The sequence below is a fragment of the Lynx rufus genome, unplaced genomic scaffold (genome assembly GCF_022079265.1).
Source record: "Lynx rufus isolate CCGP_SWC_20201006 ecotype Redwood Valley unplaced genomic scaffold, mLynRuf1.p SCAF_23, whole genome shotgun sequence".
NCBI lineage: Eukaryota > Metazoa > Chordata > Mammalia > Carnivora > Felidae > Lynx > Lynx rufus.
In genome coordinates this window covers 22,589,586-22,594,432 of record NW_025814838.1, presented here as the reverse complement: position 1 = coordinate 22,594,432, position 4,847 = coordinate 22,589,586, and positions in this window count along the sequence as shown.

Below are 4,847 nucleotides of genomic sequence, written 5' to 3'. Positions count from 1 at the left end.
AACAGCAGCTCAAAACTCGCTGAAAAAAAACAGGAAGGAAGCCGCGGTGACTTTCTGACCAACACCACACCCTGTCCCTCTTGCTTCGCTCTGTTCCTCCACCGCACGGAGCCCACGCTCGAGGGGAGGGCGTCGGGCTCCCGCACCTGAAAGGAGGGAGAGCAGAGAACTCGTGATTTCCAAACCCGTCACGGTGATACAAGAGAACTTCTTGTTTCTTGACAGAGGATCTTGCAAAGGCCACATGCAGAGCCCCAGGGACTCTGGAGGGGGGGGGGGCCTTCTCAGGAGAGTCGGTGGTTCCTCCCGGGACACGCTGGCGTAGAAAGCCGAGAATTCCCAAATTGTAGGTTAAAGGAAACGGTACAGGGCACCTGGGTGGCTCAGCCGGTTAAGTGTCTGGGTTCGGCCCAGGTCGTGATCTCACAGTCCGTGGGTTCGAGCCCCACGTCGGGCTCTGCGCTGACAGCTCAGCGCCTGGAGCTGCTTCGGCTTCTGTGTCTCCCTCTCTGCCCCTCCCCCACTCACGCTCTCACTGTGTCTCTCTCAAAAATAAACGTTAAGAAATTAAAGGAAACGGCACAACGCGTGTACGTGTACGTGTGTAACAAGGTCTAGTCCATGGCGATCTCTAGGGAAAAGGAATCTAGGCTCTGCTTCTGCCGTGTTTGGATGTTTGTAACGAACGTGTGTTTCTTTGTAATCAGGAAGGTGAACTGTACGAAACCGCCCAGTGAGGAGCAGTGTGGCCCATGCCCTCCCGACGGGAGCACGGGGACCTCGTGCTGCCAGCGTCACGGATGCTCCGAGCCCACCCAGGACCCTGGCGTTTCCCACCCGGTTAGATTTTGCTTCACAAAGACTCTTCCACTCCACAGCACGGTGGCCTTCTCACTTCTTCACGGGGCCTCCCAGGAGGAAAACTCTGACGCTGTCTTCGAGCGGGCACACGGGAGCTGGCGGCCCGCACACACGGGTGACTCGGGGAGAGCCCCCCTCCCCCCACGGAAGACCCGGAGAAGCATCTTTTCACGGAGACACCTCTCCCCCGCTCCGCCGCCCCGAGCCGCGAACACCCGTCCGCTTTCAGAGCACGTGACTTTGCCAAGGCCTTTCCAGTCCGGTGCGGCCCTGCTTGGCCAGGGCGCGTTTGGAGAAGTTCCTGCCGCTTCGGACTGAGCTGTCCCGCGTAGCTCCGGCCTCCCCGGGTGTTCTCTGGGCAGGGGCCACGTGGGCCTTTGCGCCCCTCGGCCACCTGCCACTGGGCCGCGGCCCCCCCCACCCCCCGCCTGGTAACAGCAGCCCCACCGCACTCCCCCCGCACGCGCCGTCGACTTTCTCTCCCTCGCTGTCTTCCCAGGGTCCGTGATCCCCGTGGCGGGCGTCCCTGCCGGCGGTGGGCGCCAGCCCGGATGTCCACGGGAAGGCGGCCCCGGACGGCCACGACCGGGCCCGCGGTGTGTGGGTTGCCCACGTCCGCCTGGTGCAGGAGACGCAGACTCGAATGGCAGCGGAGGCCCACCCCTCCTGTCCGCCGGTGCAGGGGAGCTGGCCTGGCAGGTCCGAGAAGCAGGCGGCGGCGGCCGGGAGCCCCGGAGACACGTGCCGGGCCGTCCGGACAGCGAGGTGCCTTGTCTCCACGCTGTGACTGCAGAGCGAGCACGGGGCCACAGACTCCCTCTCTCCCGCCAAGCCGGCCGTGCAGCCTGCTGTCCGGCTACAGGACGGCGACAGCTTGGGACCCCACTGTCCCTCTGCTTACACGTTTCCCGCCAATAAACCCTATTTTATATCTCACCTTGTGGAACCGGTATGTGCGTCCCCATCCCCTCGGCGACAACGGCTGGCCACCAGGAAGCCGCACGCTCTGGGTCTCAGCGCCACCCGGTCGGGAGTGATGGAGTCAGGTTGGCACCCCAGAAGAGACCCCCACGGAGGTCACCTGGCCCACGTGTCAGCTGGACCCAGAGCGGGGGGGTGGGGTCCTCTGGAGCAGCGGCTGAGGGGTCTGCTCCAAGCCTGCGGGGAAGAGGGGCCTTGATTCTCTGCCGCAGCCTCTCACCCCGGCCCTGCGTCGTTCCCGTAAACTGAGACAAGCTTAAAATGGAAACGGCTTCCCAAGGACAGAGCGACTTAGACCCCCAATTTAGACCCTGGCTACCTTCCCGGGCGAGTAAGTGGCCTATCAACTGACCCAGCTACCAGCTCCGTGGGGCCCTGGCCTGTCAGCCTGCCAGCGGTCAAGCGGTCCAGGGACATAACAGTCCACCTCCCAGGCCGGGGGCAGGTGTCCTCCGCGCTTGACGGCCCTCAGCACTGCCCAGGGGCTGTGTCTGGCTTGGCCGTGAAACATGGGGCCCTGAGACAACGAACTGCCCACGGCCAAGGCCAAAGACAGCCCCGCGGGAACAGACACGACACCCCAAACCCAGATCCACCTTGGGGTCACCAATATGCACGCCCACGGGAGGTGGCCACACCTAGCGGGAGGCACCGGGTCGAGTTTGTGCCGCCGTCAGTCTCCGCCCGGCCCCGCCGTGGACGGGGAACCTCACACAGGCGCCAGGGGCTCCCCAAGAGGTGCTGAGTCGCGGCAGCCACTGCCACCCGCGAAGCCCGCGGGATCTCCTGGCTCCGCAGTCTCCACCACCGGCCGCGTCTCTGCAGGACGGTGGCTTCCTCAGTCCCCATCCCATGGCCCTCGGCGTGGCTGGGCTCCAGGGGGCAGCGCACGGGGGCGCCGGGAGGGACTTCGCTCCTCTCCGGACACTCACGCCGACGGGGGCCCGTGAGCACCTCCTGTCTGCACCTGCTTGGACTGCACGGGTCGGATGGGAGTTCCGTGTCGCTCGAACTGGGGTCCCCCAGATGGACGGGGATTCTGACACTGCCGTCTCTTTGGGCAGCCCCATAGCTGCTCAGAGCTCCAGAGGCCTGCCCCCCACGAGTCCACTCCCTCCGCAGTTCCAGAGCCACAGGGCGTCACCTGCCCTCTCCCGTCACATGGTCCCAGAGCAGAGGGCACAGGGCCAGGCCGGTCGGTGGATGGAGACGGGTCCACAGGGCGGGGGCCCCTCCTGCCCCTCTCCTGCTCATCTCCCCCAGGAGACCCTATTTTATGACGTGCGCACCACACGGAGCGGGGCGACAGTGTGCCTCTGTGCCCCTTTGTGTGACAGAGAGCAGCAATTGTGAAATTACGCTTCAATGATGACCTTTTTTTTTTAAGTTCACTAGGAAGAACAAAACTATCAACAAGGAACACAAATTTTTAAAAAGGGGAGCAGTGGCCGGCCATAGGTGCTCCGGCCCCCCGTTCCTGTCCCCCAGGGCTGTAAGGTGAGCGTCACCGAAATGCTTCTCATGGGTCCACTCCCCTTGGCCCCAGCCCAGCCTCTGGTCCCCATGTCCCTCCTGCGGGACGGTGGCTCCAAGGACTTCCTCGTGCCTAAAAGGCAGGAGATGCTTCTCAGAGCTCACCCTCGGGCACTGACCGCCCCCTCCCGCCCCTCCCCGGGACACCTCCCCTCATTCCCCTGCCTACCTCCCTGCAGCCGGTCCCAGCCTCCCTGGAGGGTCCCTCTGCCCCCACCCGACCTATAAGCTGGGTGGTTGGTGTTTCTGGGGACCGGACCTCGGCCCTTTTCTGCCCAGCCGCTTTGAGGGTCCACAATCGGTCCCCCTGCGGCACCAGCTGGCCCTTTTTCTGGGACCTGTGTGCCCCGCTGCCTCCGTGGCCATGGCCCTGGGTAACCCGTGAGCACCAGGCACAGGCAGCAGAGGGGAGCTGTTGTCCCCCTCGTCGGATGGTTCCACCCCACAAGGAGAAACCCAGAGCTGTCCTCGATGTCCCCGTCCCTATGTCCTGCCCACCAGTGGCACCCTGCCCACGCACCCTGCAATTCACCCCCTCAACGTGTATGACTCAGTGGCTCCTAGTATACTCACCAGTCTAATTCCAGAGTATTCGTCCCCCTGAACGGAAACCCCAGATCCCTTAGCATCATTCACTCTTCTTGTTTCTGTCGCTACGCGCTAAGCCCCATGCGGTTCCTCTCTCTGGCGCTGGGAGGTTCTGAGGCATCCAGGCGACTGGGCCACGCAGGCCGCCGTAACAAATACCGAGCAATCAACATTTATTCCTCGAGGTCCTGGAGGCGAGAGGCCGGAGATCAGAGTGTGACCTTGCTGTGTCCTCACACGGGCTGCGGTGGGGGCTGACTAGCTAACCCGCCGGCCTCAGAGGGCGCCGGTCCGTCGTGGGGCTACGCTCCCCCTCCTCGTACCATCGCCTGTCATCGGGTTTCAGCATGTGACTGTTGGAGGGACGCGTTCACCCCTCAGCCCCAGGTAAGGCACTCGTAGACTCCAGACGGCTCTCTAGCCGGTCCTCGCGTTGACGGACAGCCTCGTTCCAAGCCCGCTGAGTCACCGAGAGCCCCGGCCGCTTGCCTGCAGGACCACGGCAGCCTCCAGCGTCGCCTGTTTGCAACCCATCCCCGTGACAGCCAGGGGCTTTTCTAGAATGCAATCCCACCGTGCAACACCTGCCTCAGGTGTTTGCTCCCTGGTGTCCACATCGAGTAGGACCGCCTGGTTCAAGGACCAAAAGCCAGAGGTACCAGTGGTGGCGATGGGGGGGGTGGGGGGCGGGGGGTCCTCTGGAGGCCAACCAACGACAGGGCGGCCCGTGGCCTTAGGCTGCACCCTCAGCACAGCTCTGCAGAGCCCAGAGCCTCCTGGCTGCCGACCCCACTGTCCCCCTGAGGGCTCTGAGGGCGCTAGAAGGGCCCCTCCGCTTTGGAAATAAGGCCCTGGCTTGAGCCTTGGGCTCTAGTGTCTCACCC